At 33.5% G+C, this 24,437-nt stretch overlaps 1 long non-coding RNA gene across 1 annotated transcript; it reads left to right on the top strand.

The window, feature by feature from the left end:
* Positions 1-51: 51 nt before the first annotated feature.
* LOC150104916 (uncharacterized) lies at positions 52-20,906 on the top strand. Its single transcript, XR_016548522.1, has 3 exons — positions 52-255; positions 1,879-1,938; positions 20,800-20,906. It is a non-coding gene; the product is annotated as an uncharacterized LOC150104916 (long non-coding RNA).
* The last annotated feature ends 3,531 nt before the right edge of the window (positions 20,907-24,437 follow it).

Raw genomic sequence — 24,437 nt, 5'->3', positions numbered from 1 at the left:
CGTAGACGCACTTGGAACCGCTATCATTTTAATATCATTGATTCTAGACCATGCTATTTTATTATATGCGTACGATATTTTGTTAGTTTTTAATAGAAATTTAATGTCTCTAATCATAGATGCAATTAAATGTAACAAACGTGTAAGTCCTCTGCTTGTCACATAGAGAACTTACTAGGTTATTACTAAAATTAAATGGAAAAAAGCATCGTAGTTTCAATATTTTCTATTTCAATATATATATTTCAAGGAAAGGTATGTCAATAAATTTTGTCATTATATACCAGGTACAATTAGTTATTGTTAATTTGATTTAACAATTTTTTCGTTGCATCTTCGTTCAACTTGTTCATTCTTCAGGTATGGGGCATCCGCTGTGTGCACTTTAAAAATATATTAAAAGTTGTAAAACTCCCTATATAGCTTAATCTTAACTCTTCGAGACTGTTCGAAGAGATATATGCATTGAAATATAATTTTTAATAAAATATACATTGTTTTTGTTACATTAATGAATCGAAGTGTTGGCTTGTTGATAACAGTCTTTAGTATCATCACTTCAATATTTTTATTCTAAAAAATACTTTAATATTCATTGTTACTAACATTGCAGGAAAAACAGCATAATAATAGACCAATAATAATTATCAGTTTCTTTAATATGTTAGATACAATCTTTACTGCAGATGTTGCACATATTATTGCAGTTAGTAGCCATTTATTTCTTTTTTTTTTTATTTATACAGTGTGTGTGTGTGTGTATATATATATATATATATATATATATATATATTATTTATTATTATTATTTTTTCCCACATCAGTATCATTACTAAGTTTTCATGTGAGCAAATAATCCGCTCACCTTGTTATAATTGAATATTATGTATAAAATCAACCTCTTTATAATAAAATCAGCTGTTACTAGTGTTTTACAGAATTCCCACCTATATTCATCAAATATTTTGAGTGGAAGGGAAATTTGAGTTTACTTTTTGAGATCCCCCCCCCCACGCCAGGGAAACTTCATGAAGCTAAAATCTTAAATTATGTGTCTTATACATTTCACTGCTGCATGAGTACCTAAACGTTGGTCATCAAAGTAAAAAATCATTTGAGAAACATTAAAAGTAATGGATTAAATGGTTGGCCTAGTGGTCAACGTATCCACTCTCTAGCCAAAAGGCTGCGGGTTCGAATCCTGCCGTGGGCATGGATGTTTGTGATTGTCTGTGAAAATAGTAGTAGTGATGATGGGGTGGTAGATGGCATTGGTGCAGATGATGATGGTAGTTGCTGTTCGTTGTAGTTAGTGGAGACTGAGAGTTGTGGAGTGGGTGCCCTCCCTCGATGAGTCTTTGGACTCCCTGGAGGTGTTACGTAATAATAATAAAAAAGTGGGCAGCTACTGCAATTGCATGCATTTTATAGTATTTTACTTTGGTAATTGGAACTTTAAAAAATGATACAATACCAGCATGGTGTTTTTCTTTTAATATAGGATTATTGCCATATGAATACTTGTTACTTGGAATGGGATCATAAAACAGTGCAGAAAAAGATTCAGTTAGTTTTACTGTGCCTCTATATTTCTCCTTAAATGCATATAGCATCACCTACCACACTTACTTACATTGCATTTCTATGTATTATGAAAATCGTTAATTTTTTTTTTTTTTAACCAAAACTTCTGGATGTGGCTTCTCTCCCTTTTTTTTTTCTTTTTAACAATAATGCACTTTTATGGAAGGGATTCCAGTAAGGTAATACTAAAATGTTTACTGTTTTTTTTTTCCTTACATTGTAGGAAGTAAAAAAGAAAAGGTAATATTTGATATCTGTAATCTATAATACTTTTTGTATTTGTAATCATTATAGCTCCAAGAGAAGGATCAGAAGTGATGTTGGGAAAGTTTCTGAAAATAAGTAACTTTTCAGGTAAAAAAAAAAAAAAAAAAAGCATATGCTTCAATTACCTATTTTATCTACCTGTTTTAATAGTGTACTGTTATTTATATTGTAACATATAAATCTTGTACAAATTCATACATCCCATAGAACATTGTTTTTTACAAGGTGGTGGTGTCTCAAATTTGTCTAATTTCTCTTGGACTATTTACAAGAATAGGAATTAGGTTGATAAGTGCAAATTGAAGAATGGAGGTCACTAATGCACTATACAAATTTTATATCTACCATTTTATGTTGGTCATCAAAGTAACAAAATCATTTGAGAAACATTGCAGAACATAAATAATAAAGAAACACGTAAAAACCACAGTGCTATCTTTAATTAGTAAAAGGACAAATATTTCGTACTAAAATTAATAGTACATCTTCAGTGTCTGTTACAGTAATAGGAATGGAATACAAGCAAAACGTTTGGTGGATCACCTATTAAAATACAATTGTTACCGTGTGCTAGGAAATAATAGAAAATAATAAATTTAATCTATTAAGATAAATGATTTTTTACATAAGATAAAAGTCTCCCCTTAGTAATTTGTCCTTTTACTAATTAAAGATATCACTGTGGTTTTTAAGTCTTTCTTTATTATTTAATTTACTATGCCACAGGTTCCTCTTAAAATCATTGCAGAACATAATTCATATTACTATACATCATTAATATACAGGATGAGTCAAAATGATGTGAGCGATTAGAAACATTTATTGAACAGAACTGTTGATCACAACAATACAAAACTTGCATTAGTTGAAATAGTAACTGAAACAGTTTTTTTTACCTGATTTATAAAAATTGAATATGTGCACCACATGTCGTATAGCACACATCAAAACGATATGCACCTTTTTGCCACACAATAACTAACACCTGATGATTAATCATTTCTGAAGTTCTGCATATGCAATTCTTCAGATTAGACAAGTTTTGTATCAAAAGTGGCACATAAACTTAGTCCTTTACATACCCCCAAAGGAAAAAATCTAGGGGTGTAAGGTCCAGTGACCATGCAAGCCAGGCTGTAGGACCTGTTCAGTCTGTCCATCTGACAGAAAGTTGGGTATTCAAAAAGGAACATTGATTTTGTAATGGATGTGCAGTAGTGCTTCATCTTGCTTGAAAGATGGTATCCTTGCATAATCTGAAACTCTTGAGTTTCTTTTTCAATTACTTCGTGTTCCATTTTCCTATTGTTAATCGTTTCTTTGTAAAAATAGGCAAGAATCATTTGCATCATTTTGATTTGCCCTGTATATATTTTATTGTGATTATTTACAGATATTGATGTAAAGTTTCACAAGTTTTGGGAACAAGATGATCAAATTTAAATCAAGGCCTAATTCCATGAAAAGTGTGATGATGATGATATTTTGAGTATTTGGTGCAACTTGATATTCTTGGATTTTGATTTTGGCAGAAGAGCCAGTCTGTCAAAAAAAAAAAAAGAAGATAGCTATCAAGGAAAAAGTACTATATAAAATTCAAACCAGGTAAAAAAAAAAGATTGCTGAGGTAATTTTACCTCATCTTCCTTTACCTCGCTGGAATTTTAGGGAGGGTAGAAAAGAAGACATTTTACAAAACAGTTTGAAGGTAGTGTGTAGATTAAATTTATGAAAACACTTGCTTGTCTTCACTGATGTACCTTTAAGGCAGATTATGGTAGGCAATTTCAAGTAGAGAAATGTGGGTATTTCAAAATGAGAAATTGGACAGGTGAGACTTATTTGTGCTTGTGGTCTCAAGGAAGAAAATTCCTTTCTTGGTACAGGCATTTTTCATATCATTAGATATAAAGCAGGTGACATAAAGGAAAAGCTGGTTATTGTTAATCAGTCCAGACTTATCATCATTTTTGGGAAATTTTGTAGAAAAGAACAAAGTTAACAATAAGGAAAGTACCTGCTGGATTTCAGTACATGGACTACTAATGCTATATTCCAATATAAATAATTAGAGAAGTACTATCAGTGTAATAGGCTGAAACTGTATAGTACAAATTCACTGGAGAGAAGGCACACAAAATCAGTCTTATTGACAATGCTGTTTTAATATGGATATCTATTAAAACAGCATTGTTTTAATAGATTCGGGAAACCAGAGCATATATAGGTTCAGGAAACGAGCATATATAGGGAATTTGAAATAAGGGGTGATCACTATGTAATTTTGAACAGGATAAGAATGCATTTCATATTTAAAAGAAAAATATGTACAAAAGTTTCAAGAAGTCAAGTTGAACAATGTCAGAAGTAAATTGTAGATGCATATATTATTCAAGAAGAAGGAAAAAAATGAAAGAATTTAAAAACATGAATGAAACCTTGGCTACCCATTGGGAGATTCTGAACAAATTGTCTGCAAGGATATAAAATTTAGAACCTTTGTGGACTTGGGCATTAAAAAGGCAATCATAAAAATGAAGAAAGTTATGCAGAGAAAAATTTGAAGCAATGTGAAAATGGCAAAGAAAAAGTCATGGAAAGTCTTTAGTAAGAATATATAAGATTATAGTACTTCAGGTAGAAGGCAGCGAAATAATGATAAAACTTAAAAATGGTGGAAAAAGAACTGTGAAAGAAATCAGAGATTAAAAAAAAAACAGGCAAAAAACACTGAGGGTAATGATATTCTGGTTGTCTGGAGTAATTACTATGAAACAATCAGTGACAGAATGGTAGAAATTATTGAAGAGGAATGCAATCAGGATATATCTTGGTACTTCAGGTAGAAAGTTATTCATTGTTGGTGTTTTCTACCTCAGGTTCCTGAAATATGGAAAGACTGTTGGAGTAGATGGCATTTGATCAGAAAGGCTCAAATATGGATGTATAAAAGTTTTACAGCATGAAAAAAAACATTTTTTTTGATGCATGATTCAGAAGGGTAATTCTGGGTGATTAGAGGATCTATAAAAAACAGAAAAGGAAAATAAAACAATGAAAATTAAAGGGATTTTTGTACTTGATGTTCTAGGTAAGACTTTCTTGAGAAGAGGCAAAGAATACCCAGTACAAAGTGATGACAAGGAGGGAACCCATTGCGTAAAGGCTACGTTATGGGCTTCCCCTTGTCATCACTTTTATCAAAGTGTTTCATGGAACACCTGGAAGAATGTCTCTTCACTACTATCACTCCTTCTCTCTCCACTTACTTTCGGTAATGAAACCAAGTTTACATAAGTTGACGGGTTCACTATTTTACCATACTCAAATGGTAGATTTTGGCAAATTACATATTTTTAATAAAATTAACAATTCCTTTCTCCTTGAATGAAATTTACAAGGATTCACTCGTAAAGATTGAAGTGAATGACTTTTTTAAATAAGAAGCAGCCATTCAGAAGAGACATCCTAGAGGACTATGCATCACCTTTCACAAAAAATTTGGAATTGTCAAGACTTTCCCACAGGGCACATCTCATCTGAGAACATTCTCAGACTAGAATTTTACAATCTATAAGACTTGATTCTCAACAGACACTGTCCATCCAAATAACAACACATCTTGTGTAATTATTCTCCTATTAATACTTCATTATTCAGTATCAAGGAAATTTCCATTCCTTTACATAAAAGCATTTCTGAAGTTTTAAAAAATTTGAATTGCAGACAGCTTTCAAGTCAATAAGTAAGATTTCGTTGATTCCGCCTTACACTAAAGACAAAATTCCTCGCTTGACTCACATGCGAGTGTACCAGATTCCTTGTTCCTGCAGCTCAGTCTCTCCTATTTTGGCCAGACTGGTTATTTTGTAGACATTATGATGATCATAACATGCGGATTATATCCATTTTCTCCAAGATAAAAAAAATCTCATCTTACAGAACATGGAATTTCTACTAGCTATGGAATCGTGTGGGATAGAACAAATTCTTCATAAGACCTTTCAAATTTGAGAGGCTCTTCAAAGAATGCTATGAAGTTCATCTCAGTCAACCCAATCTTAATTGGAATGATTTAAACATTTCAAAATTCTCTGTGTGTGTGTGTGTGTGTGTAACCAAATGAACAGGCAGGCGTTCAAAGTGGCTTTAGTACAATGGACCATTAAGTTGTACAACAGATTATTGAACAATGTAATGAATATCAGTTACCGTTATGTCTTGGTTTTATTGATTATGGAAAACCTTGGATTCAGTAAAAACTTGTGCAATACTTATCATCATCAAATTCCTGCCATGTACCCTCAAGGGGTGTACAGGATATGATAGTACTACATGAAAAAAATTACATCATTATTAATTTCCTATCTACAATTTTCCTCCAAATCAGTCTGTTACTTGTCAACACTCCAACATTATCAGATCTTATATTTCTATCGTCTAAAGCACTTTGAACCGTATCAATCCACCTATATCTTGGTCTTCCTCTGGGTCGTTTTGCTGCCAACTTGGCAGAGAACACTTGTTTTGCTAATCTTTCCTCGCCCATTCTGTTTAAGTGACCATACCACCTGAGATTAGCTCTGCTAACGCATTCCTGGATGCTGACAATGTCAAGTTCTTTCCTAATATCCTCGTTTTTAATATGATACTGCCATTGATGCCATCTGTTCACGCCTATAATCTTTCTCAGGACTCTCATATCTGTGGTCTCTAGTCTTTGGTCAAGTGTTTTACTTCTAACCCAGCTCTCAGATCCATAAGTTAAAACTGGTTTGAACACTGTCTTGTATACAGTTAATTTAGTGTTCCGACTAATTTCTCTCTTATTCCATATGAATTTATTCAATTGACTTCCCACCATACCAGCCTTGCTGATTCTGTTGTCTATTTCTATATTTAATTTGCCATCTTCAGTAAAAATTGTGCCTAAATAGCTGAAAAGTTTTACTTGTTCCACAGGTTCTCCATTCACAACACAGTTGACATTTTCAATGATTCTGCCTATTTTCATTATCTTTGTCTTTTTATTGCTGACCTTCATACCATATCTATTACAACAGCTATTCAATTTAGTCAGAGAAGCTTGCAGACTTGTAACGGATTTATTTAGAAGTATAACATCATCCGCATAAAGCAAAGAGCTGACATTAACATCTCCAATTTTGATATCAGGTTTAATACCACTTTCCTTCATAATGAGATCCATATAGATAATGAATAACAGAGGGGATAATGTACATCCTTGTCTCACACCAGATTTAACATTAAACCATCTTCCTGTACTTCCTTCAATTCTAACTGCTGACTTACAACTCAAATAAGACTAAGTATTGCTTGATATAATGCCCCATTGACACCATATAACTGCAGCGTATTGAATAGCTTCTCTCTTGGCACCTTGTCATATGCCTTTTCCAGATCGACAAAACTTAAATACAGATCTTTGTTATATTCCCATGCTTTCTCGACTATTTGTCGTAAAGTGAAGATCTGATCCTGACAGCCTCTATTTGGCCTGAATCCAGCTTGTTCTTCATCAAGCTTTTCTTCCACATTTCTTCTCAACCGTTTCTCAAGTATACTTGCATAGATCTTGCCAGGAACACTCAGTAGGGAAATACCTTTGTAATTCTCACATGCAGTTTTATTTCCCTTTTTATATATGGGTACTATGAGAGCTCTACTCCAATCATCGGGAATTCGTCCCTCTCTGGCAGAATCAATCAATATTTTCTTCAGAGTTTGCCACTGAATCTCCAAGGTTTGATTCCTGTTCTCAAACTCTTTCATTTTTTCTTCAATAATCTTTGTGTATTTTAGTCTACAGCTCACATCTGAGAGCTGCTCAACTTTTATTCGCTTTAAAACTTTCTTACATGTTATTCTTTTCAATATGAAATTCAATTTTATCCTGCTCAACACTAAATAGTGATCACTTCCAATTTCAAATCCTCTGTACACTCTGGTGTCCTGCACTAGGGAGAAAACATCACTATCAACAATAACATAGTCAATGAGACTTTTCTTATTCCTAGCCTCTTCTCTCCATGTGAATTTGTGCACATTTTTATGTTGGAACATGGTGTTAGTAATAACCAGTCCATGTCCTGAGCAGAAATCCAACAGATATTTGCCATTATTATTAGCTTTGCTCTTTTCTCCAAATTTTCCCAAAATATTTTTGTATATCTCACAATCATTTCCTACTCTGCTATTTAGATCCCCAACAAGGACCAACTTTTCATTTTTCATTGTGTCAGTTTCTTTTTCTAAAGCCTCAAAAAATTCCTCCACTTCTACCTTAGTAGAACCTTCTGTGGGACCATAGGCACAAATAAGTCTCATTGTCCAGTTTCCCATTCTCATATTTGCCCACATTACTCTACTTAAGACTGACTGCCATTCAAGAAGATTAGCCTCGTATTTTGTGTTGAATACTATGGCTACTCCTTCTTTTCCTTGATTGTCATTGCCTGAATATAACATTTTGTATTTATTGCTCAGAAAGATCTCACCAGTTTTGGTCTTTTTTGTTTCAGTCACCCCTATTATGTCGATCTGGTACTTATCTAATTCCTCAGCTAGCTCCATTTCTTTGCCATTCAGGCTTCTTACGTTGATAGTACCGATCTTTAACTCTGGTGATGTTGAGTTGGGGTTTGTTTTCAGATTTGTTCCAGTAGCTGACTTTTCGCTGTTCGCCCTGGTTCCCTGGCGAAAACAACGGGGGCCTTGTTTAACCGGGCGACGCCCCAGCCGGCATGAAATTTTGTCATGTTGTACCATCATTCTATATTTTGGTTTAACCAGTAAGAATACAATTTGTTCGGCTAAATCCCAAATTGCCAGCCCATCCTCGTCCGTTCAGTATCCAAGTAGATACCCAACAGGGTGCACCACGAGAAGGTGAGGATTGGACATTAGGTCAGAAGCCCTGGTCGGTTCTTCGCATTCCTTTAAAGGCTATGTGGAGGTCTCCTCTCAGTTATACAGCTTTGACCCTTAAGCACCCCTTAAGTGCAATACTTAAAGTATTACAAAACCAACAAGTGGAGGAGACATATGTCCCGACCATCAAATCAACATACACCAATGCAGCAGCAGAAATTCATTTCAATGGAAACATCTCTATTGTGGAAATACAGAGAGGTATAAGACAGGATGGCACGATAACTCCAAAATTATTCACAGCACCTAGAAGAAATATTCAGACTTCTTGATTGGGAAGGGAAAGGTCTGAAGTTAAATGGAAGATATTTAAGCCATTTACGCTTTGCAGAAGACATAGTTATCTTTACTTCAACTGCACATGAATTACAAACTCGTATCCATGAACTCCAAATTACTAGCAAAACAGCTGGCTTAAAGATAAACCTAAAGACGAACCAAGTTATGTTCAATAGCTATGTCCAACCAGAAATAAGAATCAATACTGATGAAATTAAACAAGTAGAGGGGGTGCTTAAGGGTCAAAGCTGTATAACTGAGAGGAGATCTCCACATAGCCTTTAAAGGAATGTAGAGAACTGACCAGGGCTTCTGACCTAATGTCCAATCCTCACCTTCTCATGGTGCACCCTGTTGGGTATTTACCTGGATACTGAACGAATGAGGATGGGCTGGCAATTTGGGATTTAGCCGACCAAATTGTATTCCTCAAGTTGTACCATCATTTTGTATTTTGGTTAAACCAAAATACAAAATGATGGTACAACTTGACAAAATTTCATGCTGGCTGGGGCATCACCCTGTTAAACAACCCCCTGTTGTTTTCGCCAGGGAACCAGGGCGAACAGCGAAAAGTCACTGGAACAAATCTGAAAGCACACCCCAACTCAACATCACCAGAGTTAAAGATCAGTACTATCAACATAAGAAGCCTGAATGGCAAAGAAATGGAGCTAGCTGAGGAATTAGATAAGTACCAGATCGACATAATAGGGGTGACTGAAACAAAAAAGACAAAACTGGTGAGATCTTTCTGAACAATAAATACAAAATGTTATATTCAGGAAATGACAATCAAGGAAAAGAAGGAGGAGTAGCCATAGTATTCAACACAAAATATGAGGCTAATCTTCTTGAATGGCAGGCAGTCTCAAGTTGATTGATGTGTGCATATATCAGAATGGGAAATTGGACAATTAGACTTATTTGTGCCTATGGGACCACAGAAGGTTCTACTATGGTAGAAGTAGAGGAATTTTTTGATGCTTTAGAAAAAGCAACTGATGCAATGAAAAAGGAAAGTTGGTCTTGTTGGGGATCTAAATAGCAGAGTAGGAAATGATTGTCAGACATACAAAAATATTTTGGAAAAATTTGGAGAAAAGAGCAAAGCTAATAATAATGGCAAATACCTGTTGGATTTCTGCTCAGAACATGGACTGGTTATTACTAACACCATGTTCCAACATAAAAATGTGCACAAATTCACATGGAGAGAAGAGGCTAGGAATAAGAAAGTCTCATTGACTATGTTATTGTTGATAGTGATGTTTTCTCCCTGGTGCAGGACACCAGAGTGTACAGAGGATATGAAATTGGAAGCGATCACTATTTAGTGTTGAGCAGGATAAAATTGAATTTCATATTGAAAAGAATGACATGTAAGAAAGTTGTAAAGTGAATAAAAGTTGAGCAGCTTTCAGATGTGAACTGTAGACTAAATACACAAAAATTATAGAAGAAAAAATGAAAGAGTTTGAGAACAGGAACCAAACCTTGGAGATTCAGTGGCAAGTCTTGAAGAAAACCCTGATTGATTCAGCTAGAGAGGCAATTGGTGAAGTTGTTTGCAAGGATAGAAAAATCAGAACTCCATGGTGGACACAGGAAGTTAAAGAGGCAGTGAAGGAAAAGAAGTAAGCTTATCAAAAGTTCCTGCAAATAAGTCAGCTTTTGCTCTTGGAGAATAAAGAGACAAATGTATACGAAAGTGAAACACTGTGTAAAACTAGCTAAACAAAAGTCATGGGAGGACTTTGGCAAGAACATAGAAAATAAATATCAAGAAGGTGGCAAAATATTCTGGAGGTTGTTGAAGAAGCTTAGGAATGGAGGAGAGAGTGTTGTAAAAGGAGTTAGAGATGATAAAGGTGATATGAAAACGGGAGAAAAAGATATCCTTGAAGTATGGAGTAATTACTTTGAAAATTTGCTAAATGAAAAGTGATAAAAAAACAATACTTAATAAGCAATACTTAGTCTGTATTTGAGTTGTAAGTTGGCATTTAGAATTGAAGGAAGTACAGGAAGATGGTTTAATGTTAAATCTGGTGTGAGACAAGGATGTACATTATCCCCTCTGTTATTCATTATCTATATGGATCACATTATGAAGGAAAGTGGTATTAAACATGATATCAGAATTGGAGATGTTAATGTCAGCTCATTGCTTTATGCGGACGAAGTTATACTTCTAAATAAATCCGCTACAAGTTTGCAAGATTCCCTGATTAAATTGAAGAACTGTTGTAATAGATATGGTATGAAGGTCAGCATTAAAAAGACAATGAAAATAGGTAGAATTGTTGAAAATGTAAACTGTCTTGTGAATGGAGAACCTGTGGGACAAGTAAAACATTTCAGCTACTTAGGCACGATTTTTACTGAAGATGGTAAATTAAAATGGAAATAGAAACAGAATCAACAAAGCTGGTATGGTAGGAAGTAAATTGAATAAATTCATATGGAATAAGAGAGAAATTAGTCGAAACACTAAATTAACTGTATACAAGACAGTGTTCAAACCAGTTTTAATTTATGGATCTGAGAGCTGAGTCAGAAGTAAAACACTTGACCAAAGACTAGAGACCATAGATATGAGAGTCCTGAGAAAGATTAGAGGCATGAACAGATGGCAATATCATATTAAAAACGAGGATATTAGGAAAGAACTTGACATGGTCAGCATATGAGGGAAGAAAAAGTTTTTGGTTTGGGCTAAATAGTAGTTTTCAGAAAGAGGTAAACAGTTGAGAAATCAAGGGAATGTAAGAATTATCTGTTTGTTTTATAGATATGGAAAAGCTATACGCGAAGGTGCTAATCAAGAGAAAAGCTGCTCAAACCACTCTATGATATGACGTAGATGGGATATTATGTAGACGAGTACATTCTCAATATTTGTTGTAATGCAGAAGGAAGCTCACTTGAAAGAAAGTGACATTTAATATCAGGTTTAAATTGGAGGTATATTGAACTTTGCAGATAATGTTATATTCCTAAATGAATAATGCAAAGCTTCAGGATTGTTTAACTAAATTGCATAACTGCTGTAACAAATTTCACACGAAAATCAGCAATAAAGAACCAAACTATGGTTGTCTATTAAACACATCATCTGCATTCTTAATGAAGAGCTCATAAAACATTTCAAGTATTTAGATGAGTAGGTAGCCAGTTGGAAGAATTTATATGGAATAAGGAATTAGCCACAACAGTATGCTAGCAGTATATGACAGTATTTAAATCAATTTTAATTTGTAAATATGAGAGTCTGGTTAGAAATAAAAGAGGTGATCAAAAATTAGAGACCACAAATATGAGAGTGCTGAGAAAAATTTGGGTCAGGGGGTGAATGAGAGAGAGAGAGAGATGCAAAAGAGATAATCCAAAGTGATATCATCACTTAAACAGAATAGGTAGGTGTTAACAGAATAGGCACTTCTAACTGTATCAACCCTTTGTCTTGAAGACCAAGGATTGATGTTGTTAGAAGTGCCTTTGAAGACCAAAGTATAAAATCAAACAATTTGGAATCTTGACAAATATGAGTAACTGGGACTAAAAGTATTGTTAAGATTAATGCTATATGATTGTTATAGTGGCCAGATTGGTTTGAAAGCACCAGTTCTCGTCTGATCACTGAAGTTAAGCAAACCTGAGCCTAGTTAGTACTTGGGAGGGAACCCCGGATGTTGCTGGCATTAATTACTGCCGGCCTGGTTGGGCATGGATGTTTGTGATTGTCTGTGAAAATTGTGGTGGTGGTGGTAGTAGTGGTCGGCAGTAGATGGCACTGGTGTAGATGGTGAAGGTAGTTGGAGTGGTGGAGACTGAGAGCTGTAAAGTGGGTGTCCCCCCCCCCCTCAGTGAGTCATTGGACTCCCTGGAGGTGCTATATAATAATAATACAGTGCTGCCTCGTAGATCAAATGCTTCTAACTTCGAGCGTTCCAGAGTTCAAACGCTTGAAAACACAAATTTGATTCGCAGTTCGAACTATAGTCCAGGAACTCAAGTCATATAGCAATAGACAGTTTCGGCATGTCATTGGGCATGCTTCTTCCCCACTAATTTCCCTCGCTCACTTCCCCATGCCTGCACAGTGTGTGTGTCTGTCTCAGTCCGCTGTGCATTGTCCCTTACTTTACACAGCCAAGTCATTGGGCGATACATTTTGTGTAGAGAATTTTTAACTGTTTTTGGCATTTTTTTTTTATTGCCCATGGCACCCAAGAATGTAGAAAGAACAAAACCTAAAAGAAAAGTTATAGTCAGGGCCAAGCCATGCAGATTGTGCGCCGGACAAGGGCGCTCAAAGATAGGGGCACCATTTCACCACGGGAAATAATGTAAAAAAAAAATATATATATATATATATATATATATATATATATATATATATATATAAATTTTCTTATTCTTGAATTATATCGTACTATATAAATATCACAATTACAAATTATAGTTAATGCAATAAAAAATTTTAAATCATTCAAATTATTATTAATTCTTAATAATCTAACAACATTTTTAACTTAATACATCACCAGTTTTTTATAATTTGTTTGAAGTGAAATGTTATCAATATTATCACAGATTTTATTTCACAGAGTAAGCATCAACTCAGCGAAAATTGTATAAATATTCTCGATTGTTTATTATATTTTTAGTGGAAATTGTTAGATTAAGACAGACCATGAATTCATTCTTACGCTGTGCTTTGCCCAGTACCGTCGACAGGGTACATTCGCAAAAGAACAAAAACAAAAATGTTTGGTTACGAAGCATTAGATGAGATAACGCATGATCCTAAACACAATTTTAAAATAAATTTTTTCTTTGTGATTTTAGACACAACAATAACTTGAGATACTCTTAAAACAACATAGCGAGGACTTTAAAGTTATAAGAGACATTAGCAAATTAAAAGATTGGAGGGATGAAGATTTAATGAAACATTGTAAAGATTTGCACTTAAAACCGAGCGACAATCACGATATTGATGGTATATGACTTTATTTGAGGAATTAAAAACTTTGCAATGTTTTATTAAAAAAAGAGTAGGCTCCTCAGGATGTTTTAAATTATATATACGAAAATAAATTAACCGACATGTTTCTGAATACTGTGATTGTGATGCGTATTTATTTAACATTACCAATATCCATAGCATCAGGAGGAAAGAAGTTTTTCAAAACTGAAACTAATAAAAAATTATTTGTGTTCAACAATGTCTGGAGAGCGTCTAACGGATTTATCAGTTATATCAATTGAAAATAATATTATGGATTCATTAGACATTAAAGATATTATTAAAAATTTTGTGGTGGCTAAAGCAAGATGGATAAATATGTAAAATAAATACATTTATTGTAATTGTTATATAGAAAAAAGCATATCTCCAAATTATCTTTGTTATGTAATATTTCTTTTTATATTAAAATAAAAGTAATTTTTGTTTATATATATATATATATATATATATATATATATATATTCTGTTGTATTTATATATCAAGGAATAAACATTTTTGAAAATTTTTATTATTAAAAATTCCTTATTAACGAATTTTAGTGATTGCAATGTTCTACTACTGTTAAATAACATTTATTTTTATGTATGCGTATAAACTGTTTTGTACTTTTAACAAAGTAAAATTTTTCGCAAAAATGTTTCATGGAAACTTATTTTATGGGAGCGCTGAAAAAAGTTTCGCACAAGGGCACCTCCAACCCACGCCGCGGCACTGGTTGTAGTATTGACAATTGGGACGAAAAAATGAATTATCATGAAACATGAAAGTGGTACACGTTTGATGGATCTGGTGATGATGTTTAAAATGTCAAAGTCAACGATAAGTAGTATTCTTAAGAATAAGGAATCAATAAAAGCAGCAAATGTGGCTAAATTAAGGTGTGACAACATTGATCTCCAGGAGATCTCATGTTATTGAAGAGATGCAAAAACTCCTTTTAGTGTGGATAAACAAGAAGCGATTACGTGGTGACGTTATTACTGGGAGAATTATTTGTGAGAAAGCCAAACATCTGCATAGTGAACTTAAGAAATGCACACCTGAGACCAGTACTGAAAATTGGGAGTTTAAAGGAAGTAGAGGCTTGTTTGATAAATTAAAAAAACGAACTGGGATCCATAGTGTTGTCATGCACGGAGAGGCTGCGAGTGCTGATGTAGAAGAAGCAGAGAAATTTGTAAAAACCTTTAAGGAGTACGTGGATAGTGAGGGATTTGTATCTCAACAGGTTTTTAATTGTGATGAAACAGCTCTTTTTTGGAAAAAAAAAAATTCCCAAAAGGATCTATATCACAAAAAAGAAGAAAAGACGGTACCTAGATATAAACCTGTGAAAGATAGAATTACTTTGTTGCTTTGTGGTAATGCTAGTGGAGACTGTAAGATAAAGCCTTTGCTTGTTTACCATTCTGAAAACCCATGCATTTTTAAAAAGAACAATGTCATAAAGAGAAAATTCGGTGTTATGTGGAAAGCCAACACGAAAGCGTGGGTTACCAGAGAGTTTTTCACTGAGTGGATTTATCAAGAATTTGCTCCCACTGTAAAAGCTTATCTTGCTGAAAAAAATCGACCATTAAAAGCTCTTCTAGTGATGGAAAATGCTCCTGCTCATCTCCCAAATTTAGAGGGGGATTTAGTTGGTGAATTCAGTTTCATCAAGATAAAGTTTTTGCCACCCAATTCCATTTCTATCCTACAATCCATGGACCAGCAAGTGATTTCAAACTTCAAAAAATTGTATATTAAGGCTATGTTTCAAAAGTGCTTTGAAATAACCAATGCCACAGAACTGACTCTTAAAGAATTTTGGGAAGAGCATTACAACATTCTTCATTGCTTAAGGATCGTCGATAAGGCATGGAAAGAAGTTTCTATTAAAACAATGATTTCTGCTTGGAAAATACTCTGGCCAGATTGTATTTCGGTCAGTGAAGAAGAGTCTATTGTAAATGAAATTGTGTCTTTGGGTAAAGCTGTAGCATTAGAGGTGAGTGATGAGGATAAAACCAAACTCAGCACAGAACTTCAACATCTTCATGATCAACAACAAAAAGAAGTGGAAAAAGAAATTTTTATGGAAGAGAAGGATGCCAAAGGATGCATTTCCAATGCCAATCTTCAAGAATTGTTCTCCGTTTGGGTTAGAACACAAGCTATTCTGGAAAAATGGCACCTTAATAAGACAGTAGTGACCAGGAATATCAACTTATTCAATGACAACGTGAATGGTTATTTTAAAAATATCAAAGAAAATCGTCACCGCCAAACAACATTAGCTAGATTCTTCTCTGCAGAAAAAAGAGAATGTGAATCAGCATTCTCAACTCCAGCTCCGAAGCAGAAAGAAGACGCTTAACAACGGAAGCATTATTTTCGTCTTTGTGATTTTTATATTAAAAAAATATTCTTCACTGTTATTTTTATGTTGTAATAATTAAAATTAATAAAATAAATAAGATTATTTTGTTGAATTTTTTCTAAGTTATTAACATTAAAAAACCTAAAATAGATAAAATAAAAAAAAAATTATTGAAATTTTTTGGATATGGGAATGGATTATTTCACTTTCCATTATTTCTTATGTAAAATCTTGATTCGGACTTCGAATGGGTTTTTGAATGAATTAAATACAAACTACGAAGCACCAGTGTAATAATAATATCTTGTACACTCCTTGAGAGAGTACATGTCAGTAATTTGATAATGAAGAACTTGAATTAATACAGATGATTGAAGTAGAAATAATGCTGGTCCATGTGTTACAAGAAAGTACAAGAAAATGGTAGTTCTCTTAACCAGGCTTTGTCTCAGCATTGGAGATTCCTTAGAGTAGTTAAAGAGGGAACGATAAGATAGTACATTTACATGGAGGCTCCTACACAGAGGTGACAAATTATAGACTAATCAGTATCTCAAGAGTTGTTGGTGATTATGGGCAGATAGGAATATGATTGTCTATGAAAATAGCACAGCTCTGTAAAGAGGTTTTATTTTAGTTATTGACTTGTTTTCATATCATTCAGATATGTATGGATGTAATGTGTCCAGCTGCTTTCAGAAAAATCAATTTAAGTCTAAAAACTAGTATGACATCTGCCTGACAGCGTGGAAGCAAGTCTCTGCAAGCTGCTGGATACAGCACATCCATAAAAAAAAAAAAAAGATAAGTCAGCCATCAAACTATTGTCCTATTGCCCTCATCTTGACAACAGTGGAGGAATGCTATTTACAACCAACTTCTTCATTACTGAGAGCTTCACTGAACATGGATTCCACTATACTTTTCTCACAGTAGATCTTCTAACTTTATCCAGCTTTAATATGAAACGTTTGGAAAAGTTCTTTCACTCTTCACATCTGAAAGACACGTTGGCATAGAGGCTCCTTCTTCCTTACCAAGCTACCAATTTATGGTTTGTTTTCCTTTTCCAGTTGTTACCATTTCCTGTCTGGTCATTACGTTTTATGGTGATTGGTTTCCTTTGTCACTTTTTTTTTGCTGTCAGTGCCCTGGTATCTCCTAAGGCTCTGTGCTGTACCTCCAATTTTCTTCATATATTTAATGACCTTATCTCAAAAAACTCAAATCCTATTCATAGTTTTGTTGATGGCAGTACTTCCTATTTTTCTTCATTTGAGAAACCTTGTAGAGTTGAAATGATTCAACTTCAAGAACTTCTGTAATTACTTCTTTAAACACTATTCTCTTGACCATTCTCAAGAGGGTGAAGATATTTAGTACGGGAGTGGCAAACCTATGCCACACGTGCCCAAACTGGCATGTGTACAAATTTTTTGTGCATGTGGAATTCTATGTCCCAAAAAAATTTTAAACTCCAAAGCATTACTCTGGGACTGAACCTTGAGTTGCGGCACCTATTCTTTCTGCCAGGCATGTAGTGATGCTACACACTATTCAGTATTTGATTATATAGAGAAACCTGTGGAGAATTCATGACTAAGTTTAACACATGTGAACACAGTAATAGGTATTTTTATTACATAAATATTTTGTCCTAGGTATCTTAAGACATCATCAGTTCAGTAAGGCAATACTAGGAATGACAAAAGAAAGGGCGTACGTACAAAGGAATCCAAATTGCGTGCAGTGGCGTGTTGCAGCCTGAACTTAAATTAAATTAAAATTAATTACAGTTATTATTTTATACAATTTTGTATGTCAATTTCCCATACTTTAGGGATGGCAAGAACATCATTGCGGTTTAAATTTGGTCTGTGGAGTAGGGCCTCGGCACTTTCTTTATATAAACATTCATATTTATATAAAGATCTGTGTAGAAGTTTTGTCTTTTTCCAATGGATCTTGTGGTTTGGGTTTTCAACTCCGTGTTGAGCGAGGCCTAATTTATGCGGTTTGACGAGGCGGATATGGTCTTGATGTTCCGAAATGCGTTTAAAAACTGATCTGCCTGCCTGTCCAAAATAAGAGAGTTTACAGGAGCATGGAACCTCATATATACACTAGGTAGTAGCATAGGTGAAAGTTTGTCGTTAGGCGAGGGTAACAAGTTTTGGATCTGGTTGATGGGTTTAAGAAATTAAGAGATTAAGGAATACAATCTTGTTGCCACCTACAAACCCATCAACCAGATACAAAACTTGTTACCCTCACCTAAAGACAAACTTTCACATATGCTACTACCTGGTGTATATGAGGTTCCATGCTCCTGTAAACTCTCTTATTTTGGACAGACAGGCAGATCAGTTTTTAAACGCATTTCGGAACATCAAGACCATATCTGCCTCATCAAACCACATAAATCAAGCCTCGCTCAAAACGGAGTTGAAAACCCAAACCACAAGATCCATTGGAAAAAAACAAAACTTCTACACAGATCTTCATATAAATATGAACGTTTATATAAAGAAAGTGCTGAAGTGCTCCACAGACCAAATCTAAACCGCAATGATGTTCTTGCCATCCCTAAAGTATGGGAAATTGTCATACAAAATTGTGTAAAATAATAACTTAACTGTAATTAATTTTAATTTAAGTAATTTAGTTCAATTTAATTTAAGTTCAGGCTGCAACGCACCACTGCATGCAATTTGGATTCCTTTGTACTTACGCGCCCTTTCTTTTGTCATTCCTAGTATTGCCTTACTGTACTGATGATGTCCTAAGATACCTAGGATGAAATATTTACGTAATAAAAATACCTATTACTGTGGTTCATGTGTGTTAAACTTAGACACTATTCAGTAAACAGCTGTATTCATGCAGTGATTGAAGTTGGAATGGTGAGACATACTAATGAAACTGTGATTAAACCCTTTAATTTTTTTTTTGAACATTTTTTTAATGAAAGAGTTTATTTTAATACCTTTATTCTCAGGTGGTATGGTCACTTAGACAGAATGGGCGAGGAAAGATTAGCAAAACAAGTGTTCTCTGCCAGGTTGGCAGCAAAACGACCCAAAGGAAGACCAAGATATAGGTGGATTGATATGGTACAAAGTGCCTTAGACGATAGAAATATAAGATCTGATAAAGTTGGAGTCTTGACAAGTAACAGACTGATTTGGAGGAAAATTGTAGATAGGAAGTTAGTAATGATGTAACTTTTTCATGTAGTACTATCATATCCTGTACACCCCTTGAGGGTACATGGCAGTAATTTAGTGATGATTATGATGAAATGTCTTTTATCTCTCTCTCTCTCTTTTTTTTAATTTTTTTTAATGCTTTTGTGAAGTAAGACATCTATGAGAAAAATTGTAATATGCTGCAAAATTCTGAGGGACATGCAAGGGTAGTTTTTTAAAAAAATTTTGGCACGTACCCATAAAAAAGTTTGCCACCCCTGATCTAGTGAGTTTCAATGCTATTGAAACTCGATCCTATCCTATTTCTTAGATGGGGAGAATCTTACTTGTGATAATATTTTGATTTCCAGTCTGGTCAATTTTCTTGTCCTTCAAAACATGCAATTTTTTTACAGATGATCTTTTCTACATTGTTTTTATAGATATTTTTCAGAGTGCTGCTCCACTGAACTGGTCATTATTATTCCTCCACTTTCCTCTGTTCTTGTAAGAACACAAACAGCTGCTGGTCACTATCAGTATATATTCACCTCCAAACTTATTTACTTATTTACCAAATTATTTACTTCATTTTATGTACTGTTTGTTCTTTCGAATACCTTTTCCCAATGAATGCAACTTGCAGCTCTTCAAGAAACTCAACAGATTCCTTTCTCCCAGATTATTTGCAAACATACAGCATTGTTGTGTGGAGTTTATATAGAAAAAGTTCATGCTTTTATCCTGGTACAGTTTCTGCTGCATCAAGTGTCATTTAAATATTATAGCAAGATTATAGCAAGCAAATGTCATATTTGGATGAATCGTGACTGGCAACAATATATAAAATATAAAAAAAGTAATTTAGATTTTTAAAAAATTATTGAATTTTTAAAATTTTAAGTTGTCTGTAATAAATTAGTTTACATTAAAAAAAAAACCATTGTCAATATATATATATATATATATATATATATATATATATATATACACACACACACACACACACACACACACACACACACACACACACAGAAGAATCTAATCAGATTTTTGTCTTATTTCATAAAATTATAAATTCTGTTACTGCTTAGAAAAATCATTGAATTTTATTAATTTTTTTTAACAGTCAGTAGAGAAAACAGTAATTTGGTCAGAAGGTGAGGAAGACAGTACTATTACAAACCAAGTGGATGCTGAAGCAAAGCAGAGACACTTCACTTAGATGTTCTTCATGTAATACATATACTTATAAATTATATTATTTTTAATACTAAAATATATCAAATAGTTTGTGAGATAAAGCAGAGCATATGATAAGATCTTCTGTATGCATATTAACAAAAAATTTCTTTGAGTACATTTTTTTAATTTACAATCTGATTTATTATAGTTGGCTTAAATTCAGTTTTTTATTTATAATTTAAATAAAATTAAAATTTGTGTGTGTAGACACTCAAGATGAAACAATTCCTATTTAGAAAAGGTTTGTTTATAAAGGTATTTCGACTTATTGTTTGCATACAATAGGATAAAATATGCATAATACAACCAGTGCTTACTACAGCAAATACTACTATAATGAGTTTCCTCACTATAACAAACTATTGAAAAAATCCCAACCAACGACGCCCCCATAGGTATAATGTTATGCTAAAAAAGAAACAACAAAGAAAAAAACTGTCCCTTCATGTTCATTGTGGTCATTCAATTATAGCACAAATGTAATTTCATGTTAAATATACCATACAACCTAATAGAACTTGCTGGAAGATATCTGAAAGTACAACTTATTGTACTTTTTGTACAATATGTGAAATACTTTTTGGTCAAAAAGACTGGTTAACATCTCTAGGAAATGATTTGTGCTCTAGGACTTTTCAACCAAAGGTATAATGTCATGTCATCGTTCTGATTCTCCTAAGAAGATTTAGATTTAGGAAAAGTTCTACTTGACTATATATTTGATTCCTTACGAAGCTATACACTTCGTATGGAATCAAAATATAGCTTCTTATACACTATATGAGACTAAGATTCATATAAGACTGCTATCTCAGCTGAAGGTGAGCTTGCTAGTCCTATGCAGTGGCATGGCTTTTCCTTCTGTAAGCTTGATTTGTGTCTTGTGAAACAAATAAAATAGATAGGGGATACATACAATTAAGAGAACACATGCCTCATAAGTTAAACTCAACTATAATTTCAACCAAACTAGTTCTAAGGTATGTATGAAAAATACTTAAGAAATAAGATTTTGGGATGAATATTAGATGATAAATATCCTGATGGTGGTAAATGTTTTGGAGGCTGGAAATAAAAGTTGAGAAATGGATGAATGAATATTTCAAAAGAAATTGGAGATCACAAATTATAATAATGAATATAAATATATGAAGTAATGGCAGGCTTGGATGTTTGAGTGGATAGCACACCTGCTCTTCAACAAAGTTGAAAGGTAACTAGAGTAGATGAATTCCAGATGACTTAATAAAAGTAGAGGTCTTATTGAACCATTTTACAAAAAAAAAGCAAAATATTCATATAAGAATTTCTCTACCAAATGTTCCACACAAAATTTGTGTAGTATGATATTAAAGCAACTGATATAACTACAAGAAAGAACATATCTTAAAACCCTTTAACCTCCATGTTTCATTGAATTGTAATAATTTGTTCCTTTTCTTTTAAGATATATAAGAAGACATAAAATTAATTTTTATTTTGGTTTTAATCAGAACTTTTCAGCCCCCCCCCCCTCGGAAACGGATGTATAATTGTCGAAAGCTGAATAATATAGATTGTTGAGACTTTAAGATAAACAGTTTAGAGATCATAAGACTATAATAAGAATCTGTGTGGTTTTGTTTATCTTGAATATGATAGGATGAAGGAAAAAAACAACATTCAGAACACCAAAACTACAGTTGAATATTTGAGGTTATAATGAGCATCAGGGGACAACAAAAATTCCTTGTTATAACCATTACTATATTAGTGATGAGATAAATCTTCCTCCTATTTGTTTTTAAATTATCAATAACTCAATAAAAAAATTCAAAAAAAGTATTAGAGAGAAAAATATAATGACATACCCAGATATCATTTGTATGAATATGCTGACTGAAGCAATGTTTCATCAACATTTGTAAGCTCACCGTTTCTATTTTTTTTTGGGGGGGGGGGGGTGTTTTCCCAAGCAATACTTTCTTTTAGTAGACATGTTTCTGTTGGAAGGGTTCATTTTTAATTGGTTTTTACAGTCATGGTAGTATTTGGGTAAAGTGAGAGAGGAGGGCTGGAGAGGTAGGTGGAGTGGGGATGGTCCCCAAGGATAATATTAGGTTATAAACCGGCTTGTAATCCGATGCAGGTGGTCATAAAAGCTAAGCCACTCCTTTTGTATTTGTCTATTCCAAGAAATTAACAATGCTTAGTTTACCAAAATTTGTTCAGTCTGTCCATGTAGTAAACAACTGTGTACAATAAGCATGGAAATCTTCATTTCTTACTCGTTGCACACAACTGTTTGCTGCTGATGTATGACAATTGATATATCCCATGTTATATCAAACAAGGAAAAATATAGTAAAACTGTTAGCTTTAATAATGAGGCTTCATTAGATTTAGGAAAAGTTCTACTTGACTATAGAAATGGAAACGCTATGCCAAACCATAATGCAGGATTAAATAGCAAAATAAATAACTACTGGCCTGCAAGACAGGCATTTGTAGTATGTAAAATAATGAATGTTAATTATTTGCCTACAGAGACATTTAGATATTCTTAGAATATGTAAATCGTAACACAACTATGTTAAGCACAAATCCTATTTATCCAACTTAGTAGCTATTTTGATACTTTTACAATGTATGCTGAATATAATTTGGACGTCATATATTTGGTTTTTAATGAGGTATTTCTATACTGTAGCATACAATCATCTTCATTACAAATTCTTGAAATAGTGCATTAAGGATAAAAGCACAGAAGTGTGTTAAACAGTTAAGGAAGAGAAGGCAGAAGGTAATATTTGATGGTTATGCCTTTGATTTGGCTCCTTTAACTAGTGGGTATCCACAGAATTCATTGTTGGGTCCATCATTCTTAATTTTTGCCAATAACATTGATAGGGAAATTAGCCTAAATTTGCAGATAACACCAAAGTAGGAAGGATAATTAGCAATGAATAGTAAGGTCTGTTGTCAGAAAATTTTCTGAACAGTCCAATAATAGTGAGAACTCAACGAATGATATTTGGAATAAATGGATACTGTTATGAAAAAATACATTTTGTAGGTTACTTATTAAATTTGCCAATAAATTATATTCTTGTTTAATCCTTTATCCAAGTAACAAAGTTTGCACATAAAGTATTTTCATTATTAGGCTATATAGAGGGACTGGTGATTTCACGAGTAGCCTTAGAATCCCATGATGCAAAAGCACGGTTTTCGGAATTGAATAATACATTAAGGAAAGTCACTTCCCAGACTGGTTTCAATTTTTATAGGTTACACTTGGATAAAGGATTAAACAAGAATATAATTTCTTGGCAACTATAATTTGCTTTCTAACCAACTGAAAAAACTGTCTTGCAATAGCTTTAATATTTGAGGCTGTGAAATAAGAAACTATTTGCTAAACATATGGGGGGAAAAATAATTTGAAGTGTTTATATATTAATTTATGCAGCACAAGCATGATACCTTATATTAGTAATATAATGTACTTGCTTTACACTTGGTAAAACCTATCAAGAATCC

Source organism: Typopeltis vanoorti, chromosome 7 (assembly GCF_054136105.1).
Source record: "Typopeltis vanoorti isolate ZY-2024b chromosome 7, IOZ_Tvanoo_1.0, whole genome shotgun sequence".
NCBI lineage: Eukaryota > Metazoa > Arthropoda > Arachnida > Uropygi > Thelyphonidae > Typopeltis > Typopeltis vanoorti.
Note: the sequence above shows the minus strand (reverse complement) of the source record. Positions and strands in the feature narration are given on the sequence as shown.